General features: G+C 40.7%; 1 long non-coding RNA gene across 2 annotated transcripts; it reads left to right on the forward strand.

The window, feature by feature from the left end:
• Positions 1–1,382: 1,382 nt before the first annotated feature.
• LOC116183867 (uncharacterized) lies at positions 1,383–15,137 on the forward strand. Of its 2 annotated transcripts, XR_014956669.1 has the most exons (4): positions 1,383–1,842; positions 10,942–11,110; positions 12,020–13,453; positions 14,811–15,137. It is a non-coding gene; the product is annotated as an uncharacterized LOC116183867 (long non-coding RNA). The 2 variants fall into 2 exon arrangements; XR_004148565.3 differs by having other exon boundaries at positions 12,020–15,137.
• Positions 15,138–18,257: the final 3,120 nt, after the last annotated feature.

The raw sequence follows: 18,257 nt of genomic DNA on the forward strand, positions 1-18,257 counted from the left end.
TCTCTGTGTTTAAAATTACCTGTTTGACCTGCTGCTCCCAGAGCCCAGCTCTGAGATAACAGCTCTCTCCCCCACTGAGATCAGAGCCTGGATCTCTTTCCTCGGATGAAACACAGACAAAAAATTGCATCACTGTGATCTATAGCAGTAACAAACACTCCTGCTTCTACAGAAAGATTGGAGGGGGAGCTATTATATTTCATTTTTTGGCATTATTATTGATCCTAACAGGTGTTTTGAACTGCAGACCCCCATGGCTTACAGGAGTCTGCACAAACCCTCAGTTTAAACTACAACAGAGACATCCAACCTTTTTTGTACATCCCTGGGTACTTGTAATCCTCCATTCTCCAGCCCATCATGAAAGCAGGAGCATTTAGCCCGGGATCTCAGCAGCACAACTGGGTTAATCTAATTTATTTCTCCTCCCTCTCCATCCTGCAGGATCATAACCACTTTCCCCTCGTGTTTGTGCGTGGCTGTGAGGTTGTGCAGGTATGACTGAGCTCCCACTGGATCTGGGATCGTTTGTCTCCCGTGATCCAGGCTGGCTGCACCACACGGCAGCACACAGTGACAGTAATTTGCACTGATCTGCCCCCACTGCTAGTCCTGCTGCTACAAATAGCAATTGATTATAATGCTGTAGTGTTATTGACTGTCACTATGAACACAAGCTTTATTTCATTTTTAAAGTAACACGCCGCAGATTTACTTAGCAGGCGTGGAGCAATAACAGCAATAAAAAAAACAAAAAAAAAACAAAAAAAACAAAAGGAACAAAATCAAAACAATTTGAGGCGGGGAGGAGGCAGAGGCAGCATTGCATAAAACACGGGGAAAATTAATTAATGTTACCAGATGATTATGATACTGCTGATGAGCAGAAAAGCTGCAGAGGATGTGAAGGATGGTATTTCAGAGAAACAATGCCAATTTACATCACCTGAGGATCTTGCCTGGAGCATTCAGGTCGTGGAAATCTCTCAGATCCATCAGAATGTGGAGGAAAAAAGTGAGCCTATAAAAATCATTGTGATTGTTATGGTCAAAATCTGATGCTGCTGAGGCAGCAGAATGCATTAATGCTGCACTGGATTTGCCCCTTCCTCTGCTTCTCCCTCCCCTCAGTTCAGGATTCAGTTTTTGATCCAGGTTGTTAAAAGAGATCCTATTTCATACATCCCTATGTTCTCTTTCTGAATCTTATGTTCTTAGAGCATTAATCTGCAGGATTGTCCCTAGAGTCCATTTGAGATGGGCGCAGAAATTTAGTTCAGGTAATTATCCTTTCTTTTCAAGTGAATTAAGGAACCAGGAATTCCTGCTTATCTGACAGAAGTGTAGATTTCCTTCCTTAATGCTTGTCACCTGTGAGACAAGTCACACAGGTAAATCTCAAACTGTGCCTTTGTGCCCCATCTAAAGTGGATTTTGGATGTCTCTGCGGAGTAATGCTCCAAGGACGTTATAGTTCAGAGAAAATGGTAATGTCTGTGTATAAAATGTGAATTACTTTAATAGGCTTTGGCAGCACAAGTCTCAACAAGACGATCCACCCCTGCTAATCTAGAGCATACGGGTTTTCTCTTCCTTTTTTTTTTAAAAAAAAGTCTGAATATAATTTCTCTAAGCTGCAATTTATAATGCTAACGTTTTACCATTTTACCCCCCTCATTAAGGAGAGGAAGAAAGCTTCTAAGCCACTCTATTGAGCTGTTGAAAAACGTCTTACATTGAAATTCCGATTTAGAGATAGGCACAATCCATCTGCTTTGCATACCTTTGCCCTTTAAACCAGTATTTGTGATATAAAGAAGCACACAGCTTGCAGAGTAGCTGGTAAGTCTCCTATCCATGATTTTTTGAGGTTTTTCTTCTTTTTTTTTTTTCCTGTATGTATTTGCAAAGTCAGATTTGTTTCCTTCCCTCCTTTAGGCATGACAGCTTATGAATTATAAAAAAAAACTATCTTTGTGTGGAATCACTGGTGTGGTGGTGTTGATGTTGCTTATAACAGCACTGAATATGGCATATTTATCCTATTTTGTGTTTTAGGTTCCACTTATCCATTTATATGTCTTTATTTAAGACAAACTGCCTAAAGGTTGTCTGATCTATTGAAAAAAATAAGACAGTAGGAATGGCTGTACCTTAGATGGTTAACAAATCCTGCTTTTGCTGACTTTGGGGGTTTTTAATGGTGTTTTGTTGCCATTTCTTTATGATTTGCTTTTTACTTTGCAATGCTTTGATTAAGATGAGGCAGTGATTTTGTGGTATACGGTAGTGAACACAAAATTCCTTCTTCATTCCTTGAATGCCTATTGCTGCCTGTGGCCCATGGGGCTCCTACATGAGCAGATCACAGGATCCTGAAGAAGATGTCATGGCTCCCATCCTAAACTGGGGAGCAAATCTTTATGCAGCTGTAAGCCAGCCAAGACCATAAAAAATTTCATGTTCCTGCCTTTAAAAGAATTACTTCTTGTGTCTATAATATGGTGAAAATGGGAGGAGGGGGGCAGAAAAGCTGCATTTGAGGGCTTTTCCTTCTATATGCATTTCAAACAGAGGGATCTTTTTAAAAAAGGAAATTACAGGTATCACTTGTTTTACAACTCTTCCAGAGCTCAAATTAAAGCTTAAGCAGCTATGTATTTATCAATTAGCATTATTTCTCTATCCCTGTCTGACTCTCTGTATTGTTGTAACTCCATCAAATAGTCATTTGCTTTTTTTATGGTAATAATCCCTTCAAATTCACTCCTTTCATCTGGATCCCTGTATGTTATTTGTTGTTCTGCTAAATCCCTATTACAGAGGCCTAGGAGTTCCAACAGCCTGATGAATAATTAGAAATGTTTTATCCCTAAGCTTCAAAAGGGTGCTAGAAATAATTATAAGCAAACATTTTATGTAGCATTCCATATCAATCCTATCCCAGCTTTATGTTATTTGTGTTTCAGATAGGAGGGAGAGAGGGAGATCCTGGTTTTCAGCTCCCACAGCCTAAAGGGGACACATGTTGACGTTGCTGGAGCTTTTGGCTTCTCTCTCCCCTCTTCTCTTCCTGGTGGGGTCCTCACCACATCCTAGGCACCTCATGGCCCCTCTGATTTTATGATTTTATAGGAGTGTGGTTAATTACTGGCCAAATATAACGAGTTATTGTATCAGCAAATTCCCCCTACTCTTAGCGGCAACATGCCCCACGGACCTGCGCTGTGTGTGAACAACGCCGCACCAAACCGGACCAGAAAGCTTGAGTTTTGCAAAGCGAAAGTTGATTATTTAGTCTAGACTAGATGTGTCAGTGCAGTCTTATTCCCTAGCAAATTCTGGGAGCTGTAGCAGCTCTAGCTGTCCTTCAGCAGACCAGACTCACGCCACAAAATTTTTTACACAGAAGGCAAGGAGAGAGAGCTGCATCTCGAAAGCCTACAAAACTAATTGGAACACACCCAATGTCATTACATTTGACAGCATTTTGAGAAATACCCAATCACTTTGTCATCAATTTTCAATTTTGTCAAGAGAAAGTAGCTTTTCATTGGCAAACAACCTGCTGTCCCCACAGTATTTGTGAAAGTGTCCTGGCAGAGAGTAGTGTCATCTCCAAGAACATTTTTCAGGCTCACTTTCTCTATAAAACTTTTATTGAGGAGTTTTTTTTAAAAATCCTTGAAAATTGTGTTAAGATGAAGGGTTTTCATCCTGAAGATACCAAACCCAGTTATGGCCCAGTATAACAAAGGACATAAATACATGATTAACTTGAAACTTGTCAACGGTCCTTCTAGGTTTCCACTAAAACCAGCACAAGTTTTGATGATAAGGAATTTTATCTGTTCACTTCAAAGATACTGTGAATGTTTAATGTTGAAAAAGAATGAATTGACATTAAAAAAGGGAGAAAATATTTATCAATCAATATGATGAGGATTCATGTGTGAAAAGCAAAGAACAGTGTGCTCAGGGGTAGCATAGTGATACCTTTCTACCAATCTGCTGCTCCTTTTGTCTCTTTCCCTCTGAGGTGAATTCATTCATGCTTGCTCTTACATTTCTAGAACAAAAGACAGACTGATTCAGGGCCTGATTTGCTGGAGATACATATTTTTAATCTATTTCTGTATTTTTATCAATTTGTTGCTTTTGAGAGTAGATCCCTTATTTTGCCATTTCCCCACCTTCATGTTGTGAAGCTGTGGTGTGAAGAAATGTGTGAGAAGGAAACCAGGTTTATTAGAGGTGGTTTTCAGTGTTTGCAATACATGGACTCTAAAAACTGGTGGAAGTATTTTGGCTGGCACAGCAGAGAAGAGCAGGGAGTTTACCAAAACCCATTTATCTCAGCTATCCCTAGCCCAGGGACAGCACTACAGAATGGCTCCAAGGCTAGTGAGGGAATTCCACACAGGAAAACCTTCCTTTGATGAGCCCTTTGGCAACCCTAACAGCCACTGGGAGATCCAAAAATCCGTGTCTGCCCCATCCCTGGAAGTGTCCAAGCCCAGGATGGATGGTCTTTGGAGCCACCTGGTCCAGCAGAAGGTGTCCCTGCCCATGGCAGGAGGTGGAACATGGTGGTCCTTAAGGTGCCTTCCAATATGCAATGCTCATGGTGGGAAAATGTGATACTTCTAGGTGGTCTTTTCCTCACCTCTGGAGGTAAAACTCAGACTAAAGTTGCAATGAATTACCTCAAACCCTTTCTTCTGCTGAAACAGGGAAATGGTGTGGAATACTGAAAAAACACTGTAAGAATCCAATGGCTCGTTAAAATCACAGCTGGTAGAATCTACAGTTTTTTAGTTTGGAGTTGACTCCTCTCTGACTTTGCCCCTCCAAAAATAACATTAAAACATATATTGTTTGGAAACACTGCAAGCCCACCAAACTCTATTTTATGTGCATCGAAAAGCTTACTTGCTTTTTTGATTAATATGCAAATCATGTGTGCTCCCAACTTTCATCACTGCTTAAATACTGTACACGCATCGTAAATAACCTGCCTATTCAAGTTTTATCTTGTCCACTTTACATTGCACTGCTCTTGTACAGGAAATGGATTGTATTTAATATTGATGGCTCTGTATGTGTCATTTAATCGTCCCTATTGATTGGATTTCATCAGAGTGGGGGGCTCGGACAGAAGCTTTGATTATACTGTAAGGAGTCTTTGCAGTTTTCTGTTACTCAACACCATATCAATGCACCTTCTGGTGTGATATCACTTTCACGATCAATACCTGGAAAGAAAATAAAAAAGAGGCCTCCAGGAAAGGAAAGGAAAAAAAAAAAACTCCTGAATCAGCCTCTAATTCCCTTTCTTCACATAGATTAAACCTCTGCAACTCAAAGACCATTTATTGTGTGGTTTTACATAAGAAACGGGGGGGGGGGGAGGGGGGGGGGAGGAAGAAAAAAACCTGGAAGTCTCCATGGGTTGTTTGTTTAATTTCTACATCATTTTTTATTTATAAGCGTCAGCTCTTCCTTTCAGTGTCCCTGACTGATGTTTGATGGTGTGTAATTTTTAACAGTTATATGCCATGTCTCAGTTAACTGTTTCTCTTGATGTAATAATAGTGCTATAAATGTATTACTTGATCAAATGGATGCATAGGGAACATTTCACTTTTCAATATTCTTTCTGCTGAGAGTGGACTGTCTTAGAGCTTTTAAAGAACACCCTTTAAATTGACACTGTCCCATGGTGGCTGGACCTCATCCTCACTCCAGAGCCACTCTGGTTTGTGCTCCTCCATCCCAGCCTCCCAACACCAACCCAGGCAGCAGGAAACAATCATTCCCTGGGGAATATTAATACACAGCAGATGGGTATTTCATGGTGCTGGTGAGAGGGTTTCCCCATCTGGGCATCCTCAGCTGAAATGCAGGCGCTGACGTGCTCGTAAATCCAGCTCCTGGGTGCCTGACAGGAAACATCGTTCAGAGTTGTATCCGAGCAGGGAGAACATACATCGCTCCTCCAAAGCTGTTTGTGCTCTGGTTCTCCTCATTCACTGTCCTGAGATGAAAGGCAGTTTATGGGCTATTTATGAGCTTATCATCTTTTCCACTCTGGTGACCCTTTAACTGAGAGACAACAGTATTTAAGAATAATGGTAATGTTAGTAGCTAATTTTTAAGGGAAAATGGATTTAAAACTTTTTTTTGGAGTAGTGAGGGTGTCACCAATGAAGACTATGAGTGTGGATTTGTGGTGCTCTGGGAGAACAGGAGAATACAGGTTGACCCTTGACATAGAGAATGGTGCAGAGGAAAAATGAGCTAACCTTAGTCTAGATTGCAGTGTCAGTTTAAAACCTCTGACACAGACCTTGACTAAGTTTTCTTGGTCCTTCCAAATGAGTGACCAATGGTTTCTTAGGAATAACTGCTTTTTAATATGCATATTCCTGGAGATATCAGTGCATTTCTGTTGACACAGGGCTAACCTGACACTCTAGTTTTGCACAGAAGTGCTTGTTCTTTGACTGCTTAAAAGAGACCAAAGGGATTAGTATTCAGTAGGAAGAATTGTGATAAACACAGAAAATAGGTGCCTTGTGTGCAAAACATTCATCAGAGAGGGTTACAAAGCCAGGTGTGGCTCTTTCTGCTGACAGACACCCCCAAATCTGCCCAGCAAAGATACAGGTACAGAAACCAGTGGGTGACCTACCAGACAATCCACGTTTCTTTGCTCCATCAAACACTTTCGGAGATCCTTTGAGTTTAATAAACAAGAAAAGGCTGAAACTGTCAGGGACAGATTGTGTTTCCTTACCTGGAGTGACGTGGAAAGTCTTGGACTGGTGGCACTGTCCTGTGTGCCAGAGGAGAGCCAGCAGCGTGTCAGTGGGACAATCTGAGTCTCTGTGTGGAGCAGAGAGTGACAGGTATTTACCCAAAAGGGTACAGACGGATGCAAGCATCTGAGCTGCTAGACTGGAAGGCTCCTCAGTCTAAAAAACAAAAGTATGGTGTTAGGAAAGTGCAGTGCCTGAACAGATGTAACTTACTCATAAAAAGAAGTGCCTGTAGGCTTCCTACCAAAGCCAGAAGTGACTTCTAGCCCTGAAAAGACCTCCACTGAGACAACTGGGATTTTGAAATGTATTTTCTCTGCCTCTCTGTTGTTGCATTTCTCTGTTTGAATAGTTGCATTAATATATTTCTGGCAAAACTTGTAGACAAACAGCAGTTTTATTGACAAACATTAATAGAACCTTAATTTTCTTGCTTACATATAGATATTTGCAAGAAAAGATGGTTGAACAGTTATACCAAATAGGGATAGATAGTTTTGTGTATGTTCTGGCCAGTCCCATCATTGAATTTTGACAGTGAGCTTTCTTGGCAATAAAACCCAATAATCCTTGTCACTTGTCATGTGCCCTCCTCCAAATATGTGCCTGATCACCTTCATTGTTTAGAAAACAGGTAAAAAAATCAACAAAATGAAAAAAACTAAAACTGAATGTTTCCATATGAAAATGCAACAAATAGAAATAAATTCCTGAATTAGAGCTATATTTATTTAAGCCTGGTCTTAATATTAGAAGATTTCTGATAAAATAACTGTTGCATCATGAATACATAAATAACTTTGGGCCAATAGGTAACAATAATATACTTTATGATGCTCAGTATAGGGTTCTTCTTTAACTTAATATTTCCAAGTTAATTTAATTACAATGACAGTTAGAGAGACTGGATCAGCCCACCCAAAATTAACTATTAACCAATTAGACTGTTGCATCTTGTTGGGCATGGTGCTTGTCAGGAGAGAGCCATGACCATCAGGGACATAGGGAAACTGGAAACAGATTTCTTAGAAACAATTAATTTGGCAATTTTAGACAATAACTTCAGAACTTTATTTAATACTACTTGGAAATAGTAGAAAGCACTGAAATATTTAATGAAAGAAGAACTTTGAATTGCATAATATTGTGTTTTCTCCTGAATCATCTGTCTTCTGCTGGACACCCTTTGACCCACTGCAGCTGATGCACATTCTCATGCTGGATTCTGCAAATTCCTCTCCTATGGGGCTGCTGAGACCACAAGCCCCCCAGATGGAAATGACGCTCAGTCAGAACCAACCTGTGCCACATCCAAGTTGGTGACCTAAAGGTGAAAAGCTTTGATTCCCATTAATAACACTTTGAGTCACTCTGACCTCCAGGATGTGATTAAAAGCCCATTAAATTCCCTCAGTAGCTTTGGCTCATATTGTTTGCATTTTGCATTATTGTCGTGAATTGTTTGATCACCTCATTATATTATTCGACTAATTTAGGGCACGAGCATTTTTCTGTTTTGCGTTTAAGAATTCACCGCGCTAAGAGCTCTCTTCACCTAGAGGAAATATCTTTTTGTTCCACTCCCTATTTCTCAGTGGGTGGACAAACTGCTTCCCTTTGTCTCATGGCTCAGAATAACAAATGTCAGAGCTCGGAACCTGGTAATTTGGCAATTTTAGACAATCGCCTCATAACCACGTTTTAGTACACCTTTGAAGCAGTGGAAGTTCAAAGGCTCCACGAAGACGAGCGTTGCTTTGCCTGTTGCTATGAGTCATTTGAAGTAATTGGTCCTGTCTGATGAATGTTTTGAACTGAGGAAGTAGTGCTTTATTACCACAATCAGATACAGGTTTTTAGCTGAGGAAGTGGTGTTTTCCTCGCAGATGTAGATGTCTGCTTGATAAGGCAGAAAACAGACAGATGTGCCTTTCTGCACTGGGGATGAGGTGTGGAGAAGGAGCAAACATGAGAGCTGAGAAAATTCCATGAAGCTACATGAGAGGCATTTGGAAGCCTTCCCAGTGAGAAAAATTCTCAAAAGCAAGGAAACTTGCCTTTTAGAGACATAAATACTTAAAGTTTTATATATCAAACAACTATGCCTATCATCAGGTTTTCAAGTGCTTAGACTGGACAAAAAAATCAGATTAAGCACCCTGAAGGTATTTTAAACAATGTCACCTAATTTTAGGCTCAACATCAGGAGTCTGATTTTACATTTCCCATAAACATATGCTCTCTAACAGTTCTAAAATTGGGGGGTTTTAAAATGCAATATTATAAGGTATCATTGCATGTTAAGATGGTTTTTGGAATAATATGATGTAATATTAAAGCCCAGAATTTACGTTCTGTCTTATCAGTGAGTAATGCCTGATGTACTGTGAGGAAGTACCTCTCTTGTAAATATTTTACTAAAATTAGAAAGAGAAAAGTCCTGCCAGAACCACATCTATGCTTTTGGACGTGCATAAGAGCATCCCACAGAGCTGAATGGAGTCTCTGCTCCCCGACAGAGAAGTGTTGAGTTGTGACCCCACCCTGGGGCTCGCCAGCTCCTGCAGGCAGAAACCTTGTGCTCAGATGTGCTGAGCTCAGTCCATCCATCCATCTGTGCCACAGACAGGAGTGGGAGAGCATTTTTTGGCACTAGGAAGGTTTTCTTTTCTTAGTCCCCTTTGGAATTGCTCCCACTGGTTGAGGTGGATCTGCACTGTGCCATATCCAGTGGACTCTTCCGTGTTGGTCTCCTCTTGAGGCAGTGACAGTGCGGATGGTGGGTGTGCACGTTATTCATTACTGAGAAGGACCTTTTTCTTCTCCCCAGGCAGAGAAATCTTGAGGAGGAATCTCTGCTCCCACTGCTGCACTGCAGAGGCCAGAGAAACACAGTAAAGCTCTGAATGGTAACAGAGAATATCCACTTCAGGGTGTGAGTGGTGTCCAGAGCAGATTAAGGAAAGAAAGACTCATATTTCAAAGGCAAGGAAGACTGGTGTGTGCTTTTGAGTGGAAAGCCAGTACAGCAAGAATGGCACACTCAGGTATTTTGCAGGACCATTTTTTTCCTCTTGCAGGTGGTGACAGAGTACAGAAGTGGCTCAAGTCCAGCCAGTTTCAATAGATCAGCTCCTTTTATCAGTTTTACATTATCACATTTACTTAATATCACATGGAACATAGTAAATGTCTGCTAGGAAAGGCTGGGCTGCTGCTCAGCTGACAAATGAGCTGCCCAACGTGCTCTATCTCCTCTGAACCCCTGTGTATTCACCTGCACCTCCACCTCAGCCATTTTTCTCTTTCCCATCTGGGCTCTGGTTGCTTTGGCCAAGTGACACCTTCACAAATCAAAGGTTGCATGTGTAAACTTTCCTGGTGAGAGAGGAAAGAAGATTTGAAGCAGAGAAAAGAACATAGGTGTACACAGGTCTGGAAGGAGAATTCAAGACCTGGGCTGACCCTCATGTCCACTGCGGTCAGTGCAAAGTCTTCTTTTTTACTCTTTAAGAGCTTTGGCCAGTGATCTGGGTTTAGTTTTCATCTGGGTGAGTGTAACAGGCTCTTATCTTAGCCTGCATTTTGCCCACACAAATATTCAGATATAAATATTTGAAGATCTTTCCTCCTTTAAATTAATTTTCAGTTTTGTAGTAGATCAATGGTAAGAGAACAAAATGATCATAGCAGAGATTGCAGAGAGATGGGCACTGATAGCTTTGATGATGTCTCCAGTATTTTTTGACTGTTGAAAACATCACGTTTCCATTTAGTCTAATGAAACGGGGTCTGATCTCATCCCCCATTTGTGCCCATCACAAAGCTGTCACACATTTTGATACAATAAGAATATCCTTATGATCAGTGAAATTGCCAAAACAAATTATGGCGATGGTAGGTTAACCCATCCTCCTGCCCTATCTGAGAGCTGCCACACACAAGCACAAAAACCTTCTTGCTCTGTAGCAGCAGGGGCTCCTCCTTCTTTATATGCTTTATGTATTTTAAAGATAATTAATACTTATTAATAGGTTTTATTCAATTCTTTTCCTTTTTAAATTTATTTTTTAATTTTTAAGCATTTTGGCTCAGTAATGTTTTATTTTTTTTTCCACAGAAATGTATAATTCCATTTTTTATCTAGGAGAACACCATGAACAGTTTAAAGGGGCAGAAGTGCAGCAGTTTGGCTGAGCTATTCCAGAAGCTTCCTACAGTTTACCTACATTTCTCCTGGCAGGGCATGAGCATCCTGTGAGAAGGAAAACCTCACCAATAATTACAAAGTAAGTTGGTGAATAAAAAAATAAAACATCACTACATTTTGCCTTGGCCAACCCCAATGAACAGGAATATAATTAAAAATGGAATTTCAAATTTCACCTTTCCAACAGAATAAACTTGACATCCAGATGTGGGCACAGGATCCACCAGCACTCCCCTAAACTAGCAGGAATCCTTGTATTATAAAAATAGAATCACATTTCAGGCTTGAGTCTATTACACAGCAGCAGTTCCTGTTGAGAGCATCTCTGGGCATCCAGCTCAGTGATTTCAAAAGAAAAAAGCCTCAGTGGCACTGATTAATGGAAAGGCCTGGATATACTGGTGGATCTGGAAAGCATCTCGTAATCTTTGACAGACAAGATGTTTCTTATTCTGATGGGATTTGATCATTGTTTATGAAATTATGTGAGTGACATAGCATCACTGTTATTTTTATCCTGGCATTACAGCTGGTCTAATAATTTGGGTAATAAAGTTACTTATTTTGGCAATAAATCATCATATGTATCCAGAGTTCTTATCAACATTTTCATTTATTAATATTCTCTGTCAGAATTCTTATCAATATTTTTCCACATTTGTTTTTCTTTTAGAAATCCTCTGATTTAAACTTGTATTAAACTTGTATTAATGCAAACCAGTTGATTTATTTTAAATGGTGACATCATTTTACTCCAGTCTGTAGAGGTTTACACTTTGCCTGAATTAAAGTGTACACACCGACTTTAACAGGAATATTTCCAGTTTATCAAGTGGCTGTTTAGAATACATATTTTTTTATTATACGCCAAATTTTCATTTCCATCTCCATATACACTTACACCTGTGTTTGAACCTGTGTGAGTATACACTTGTTTTCCTCATTTTCCCATATGGTTTCTGCCTATTTGTCCTTTCCTTTTCCACAGAAGAATCACAGAATCATGAAGGCTGGCAAAGACTCCCAAACTCATCCAACCCAGCTTTCTAAAGACAACTGAGGGAAATATTTACAATGGTTTTATTATTAAGAAAGTTGTTTAAGGAAAAAAAATAATAAAAATAACTGAAAATTATAACTTGTAATAACCTATCTCAAAATTTCTGAAAACCAGAAAATCCTCAAGACAGAACAATCTCTTTGACAGCTTGATGGGTGAGTAACACATCACATTTATGCTGGGAAAGGAGAATGAAAACCCATCCTGAAGGAACAAGAGGTGGGGCAAAAACACCAGAGGTTACTTTACCATAAGTCAAGTCCAGCCAACTACTACCAGTAGTAACTCAGATTTCAAGGAAAGCTGAGGACACTCCTGAAATAATGAAAATTTTCTTCCTGAAATAATGATCAACACAGGAAAATGAAGACATTCTGTGGATGAACAGACCATTGCAGGCTGAACATGATCAATTCTACGTGGAGAGTTAATAATTTATCATTAAGGAACAAACTGAGAAAGAATTTATGCTGTCAGTTCATGCAGTGGGGATAAAAGAAGATATTTATTTAGTCCTGTTTTTGCAACAATAAAATTTGGATTAATTTGCAACAGCAGCTCAATGGAGTTGTCTGCTTCATAATGGGAGGGAAGGCAAAGAGGGAACCATGGAGCAAATATAATTGTCTTGAAAGCTGTGGTTTAACAGAAACAAGCCTGGAAAAGATTCCTTGAGCCACTGAGTTAAGCCCAGCTCCTCCTTCTCTCACTGTATAAAATTCTCACCAGAGCTCACTCTGAAAGAACTGGATGTAAATATAAATCTTCAGCTGAAATACAGCAGAAGTTCTACAAACCCCAGCATGTTCACATCTGTCACAGCCACTTTACACTAAGACTTTAAGAAACTTGTGTTACAGCTCAGCCATCAGATTTGATTTTCCTACCACCTTGAACACCTAAAAAGATTTTGGAGGCATATATATATATATATATTTTTTTTTTTTTTTTTAATCATAAAGCAATTTAAGTCCTGTTGGTTGAGCCCTGATCTGGCTCATATTTAAGCATGTGCTAAACTTCACTCATATAAGCAACCCCAGAATTGACAGCAGGGCTTCAAAATGCCATTTTGTGCCTCTGAATATTGAAAAAACATGGCTGGTTTAAAAATATCCATCAGCCTAACCAGCACAGCACAACGCAAAGTGTGTCAGTCCACTGACAGAGAGGAAAAATAGATGGAGAGCATTGCTCTGAGTGGGCAGGGATGACAATCAGAAGGAATAATGTCATTCCAGGTGTGGGAATATTTGTGTTTGCTCTTGGTGATGATGGCTGTGACACCCAGCTCGTCCTCAGTGCTGCGACAGCAGGGGATGGAGCTGGAATGCAAGAAACAACTCCCAGTGATACCCACAGGTAAAAATTATGAAAACATATTCAGCAGTTACAGTTCCTTCAGTCTATTGGCTGCATAAAAGGATTTATAAAAGAAGCCTAAATACATATTTAACCAATTGACCAGAATGGCACTGAAGGAGTTTTAACATATTTTGAAAAATTGCCTAAATACATATTTACCCAATAGACTGGAACAGCTGCTTCAGAGCCTCTCTGGTCTCTTGGGTCTGTAATACGTGTTTTTAAAAACTGCCTGGCTATATATTTACCCAATAGACCAGAACAGCTATTAAGTAAATAATGCACATTATATAACTGTCAATGTTCTTTTTTCCCCCCATCCCTTTTAAAAATAATAGAATAAAGCAGTTTTTAAAATATAAAAATTTAAATATGAGGTATTAATTAAGATTGTGAAAGGTCTGGAGTGTGAGGCTGGTGTATGTGTGTCACACTGGAAGATATCTCAGATCACCAGAGTGCTTTTGTGTGTGTGTTTAAAGTACAGGGCACTGTCAAGTACATCAGAGCCTGGGGTGCTTAATATAGAAGATAGAACAGCAGTTGGGAGTTGGAAAGGTCTGGCAGAAGAGAGGGGAGGGAAAAGAAGGGAAGATATGAATCATAAATTCCCAGGAAGGATGGGTAAATCAAGCAGCTGATTTTGAGAAAGCCTAAAGATAGTACATGAAACACTGAAAAAAAAAAAAAAAAAAGGCAGGGGGTGGGCATCATGGCATCTGAGACCTGCGTATCAATACCTCAATATACTCCTCAGAAGGACAAATGGTGCTTTGCCTTCCAAACTTGACTTAAAAAGAAAATCAGTCCTGATTGTTGAACTATTAAGGTTTGACCTTTTCTTAGAATGATACAGCCACCAGGATAATGTCTCCTTAAATCTTTATATATGTTTTAAACCATTAAATTAATGACAATTTATAATGTGTTCTAATTGGGATTTTTATTCCTCCATAAAATATTTCAATTCTGAAATCACACTCATGGAGACATTGATTTCTTTTTGATCTGAGCACATTTCAGATTGTTTTGAAATAGTGAATCTGTGTTGCTTCTAGTGTCTGTCCTGCAACATAGTGAAGGAAAAGCTGTCTTCAAAAATAATGCTGTCACTTCTGCATTTTTTTTTTCTTTTGTTTTTTAATTAGGAGACTGTCGGTGGCTGAAAAAACAAGGAAGGCTTCTCACACTTTGCACAAGAACTCCAGGCTGACAAAAGATGAAGAATAGTTAGGAAGAGACAGGAAGTGGTGAATGAAAATTTTACTACAGGCAGGTTTCCACAGAAAAAAGTTTCTATTTCCTGGCCAGGCCTTGTCTTACAGTGAAATTTCTTTGTCTTCCTGCTTATCAGGTTGCTCAGCAGACACAAACGTGTTGGCACAGCGCAAAAGACAGCCTGTGACAGGGGGAAGAGGTCCTGCAACACCTTGGATTAAAGTTCTTCTTGGGGTTATCCCTCCAGGTGAGAAGTGAGGAGAGATGGGTGGATGATGGATGGATGGATGGATGGATGGATGGATGGATGGATGGATGGATGGATGATGGATGGATGGATGAGGGATGGATGGATGAGGGATGGATGGATGGATGGATGGGTGATGGATGGGTGATGGATGGGTGATGGATGGGTGATAGATGGATGGATGGATGCATGAATGGATGGATGGATGGATGGATGGACGGATGATGGATGGATGGATGAGGGATGGATGGATGAGGGATGGATGGATGGATGGATGGGTGATGAATGGGTGATGGATGGATGGATGGATGGATGATGGATGATGGATTAATGGATTAGGGATGGATGGATGGATGGATGGATGGATGGATGGATGGATGGATGGATGGATGGTGGATGGATGGATGGATGGATGGATGGATGGATGGATGGATGATGGATGGATGGATTAATGGATCAGAGATGGATGGATGGATGGATGGATGGATGGATGGATGGATGGATTAATGGATCAGGGATGGATGGATGGATGATGGATGGATGGATGGATGATGGATGGATGAATGGATTCATGGATGGATGAATGGATGGATGGATGGATGGATGGATGAAGGATGATGTATGGATGGTGGATGGATGATGGATGGATGGATTAATGGATCAGGGATGGATGGATGGATGGATGGATGGATGGATGGATGGATGGATGGATGATGGATGGATGGATGGATGGATGGATGGATGGATGGATGAATGGATCAGGGATGGATGGATGGATGATGGATGATGGATGGATGGATGGATGGATGGATGGATGGATGGATGGATGATGGATGGATGGATGGATGGATAAATGGATGGATGATGGATGGATGGATGGATGGATGATGGATGGATGGATTAATGGATCAGGGATGGATGGATGGATGGATGGATGGATGGATGGATGGATGGATGGATGATGGATGGATTAATGGATTAATGGATGGATGCATGGATGGATGGATGGATGGATGGATGAAGGATGATGGATGGATGATGGATGGATGGATTAATGGATCAGGGATGGATGGATGGATGGATGGATGGATGGATGGATGGATGGATGATGGATGGATGACCCTCCTGCACTGCTTTTACAGCTTTTTGTATGTCACTACAAGAGCTGTTGGGTGCAGTGGAGGTAATAATGGTGAGGAAAATCCAACAGAGGAACTTCAAGGTGCTTCATCTTTCCTTTATTTTTTTCTTCAGCTTTGATAATCAAGCCCATAAAAGAAAGATGAGCAGCAAAACCACTGCTGCTCATCAGTTCAGTATCACTAGAGAGGCTTTTGGCTATTTCACAGTTTTAACTCATTAAACCCTTATCAGCCAAAGCTTAGCTCTTCATTTATTTAATGAACCACTGAATGTCATTAACGACATAACCTTGGACAGACTGCTCTCAACCAAGAGCCCACTGTCAGTGCTGACTCCACTGTCCCAGGTTGCTCCAAGCCCTGTCCACCCTGGCCTTGGACACTTCCAGGGATCCAAGGGCAGCCACAGCTTCTCTGGGCACCCTGTGCCAGGGCCTCACCATCCTCACAGGGAAGGATTTTCCCAACTAAACTATTTTCCCAGTCATTATCAACTTCATGTGAGCTCTGATACGGCAGCTGATGGGTGAAAGAATCTCTAGCCTATTATTACCCTCCACTCTACAGTTCCCATTTCCTGAGCTTTTTAACTGAGTCCACTACACCAGAAAGAGTAAAATGAAGGTAACATTAATCAGTGGGTGTCTCTTACCCATAAAGTTTAGAATAAATATATATTTATATCTAGCCATCTATTTGTTAAAGTAAGGCATTACTTTTGTTGTACCACTTCCAAACTCGCTATTCACTATTTAGCAGCCTTCCTGCAAGACACAAAATCCATTGTGTAATAATTTCTAGCAGGCTGCAGGAGTGTAAAAGTAGACAGTGTTTCCTTCAAAAATGGAATCATCTTTCACAGATGTAGATGTGTACTTGTTATGCCAAGATGAGACAGATGTGTCTCTATTCACTCAGGGACAGGTGCGGAGGAAGAAGAGATAAAACATTTGTAGAAAGTGTAAGCAACTGCATCGCTGTTGTTAAATAAATAAACATTCTGCCAAAATGAAAAAAAAAAAAGTTTATTTGCTTATTTTTTTTTCCCAGAATGTTTATTTTAAGCTGCAGCTTAGCTGTGATTTATTCAGATTTATGTTCCCGTATCAATTTAAATTTATAATATGCATTCTATATATAAACATCTGTTTGTATATAATCAGGGGAAGGTGCATTGGCACATATGGATGTAAATGCACACACACATTTTTCATGGAAAATGGGCTCACAGGCACGTGCAGGCAGCTAATCAGGTGAAGATGGGAAAATATTTTATTAATATAATGAGGCTTTGTGTGTGCATGAGCAGGGGGTGGGAGGGAGAGGAGAAGCAGATGCTTGTGTTGCCTAACACAGATGAAGCTGGTTCAAGCTCCAAATTGCAGGAGAAAAGCCTAATTGCCCTTTGACCACACGGACACTAACAGGAAACCTCCATGCGGAGACATCCTTGGGGAAAGGGTAGGATGGTTTGGGCCATAGGAAAGAGCTTAAAGCTGGTTAAAAGTTGGCTTCTGAACTCAGAGCTCGGGAGTGGCTGTGGAACAGAAATGAGAGTGATGCTGGGGGTCCTCATGGGGAGGGAGCAGAGTGCAGAGCAGGGACAGTAGGTGGTTCCATTGTTGGGAGATTTATTCCATTTATTAACTGCTTTATCTGTTGGTTTAGTTTTGTTTCATCAAAAACACTGGTGCTTGCTCAGCCAGAAAAGGTGGGAATGCAGGGAAAGTCAAAAGTCACCGAAATGAAGGGATAATGGGCAGATCATGACATCAGCTTGTCCTCTAACCACAGGAAATCTCCATGCCTGAGCTGGAGACACCAAAATCACTGTCCTTGGGGACTGCTGTGTTTTCCTTGTGCTTGGACTGGGGAGCCATCATTGGGTCCTCGTGCTTGGACTGGGGAGCCGTCATTTCATGATGAAAGCGAGAATGTTTCTGTGTTTTGGTGAATATATGGTTCTCCTGACAGCTACTGTAGGGTTAAGAGGCCTGGGCCAAGTTTTTTTGGTCCATGAGGAGAATTCATAGTAGTCACAAACCATTAAAAAAATGTGCGAGGCAGGGCTTGTCCTGCAAGGGAAAGCAGCTCACCCCATCCTGACCTCCTCTCCCCCGGAGCACAGGCAGGCCCTCTGCTCGCTGGCCATCTCCTGCTTGCCAAGAGAATCCCTCTGGACCACTGATTTTTG

This window comes from Lonchura striata, chromosome 7, assembly GCF_050655825.1.
Source record: "Lonchura striata isolate lonStrDom1 chromosome 7, ASM5065582v1, whole genome shotgun sequence".
In the NCBI taxonomy this organism is placed as follows: Eukaryota; Metazoa; Chordata; class Aves; order Passeriformes; family Estrildidae; genus Lonchura; species Lonchura striata.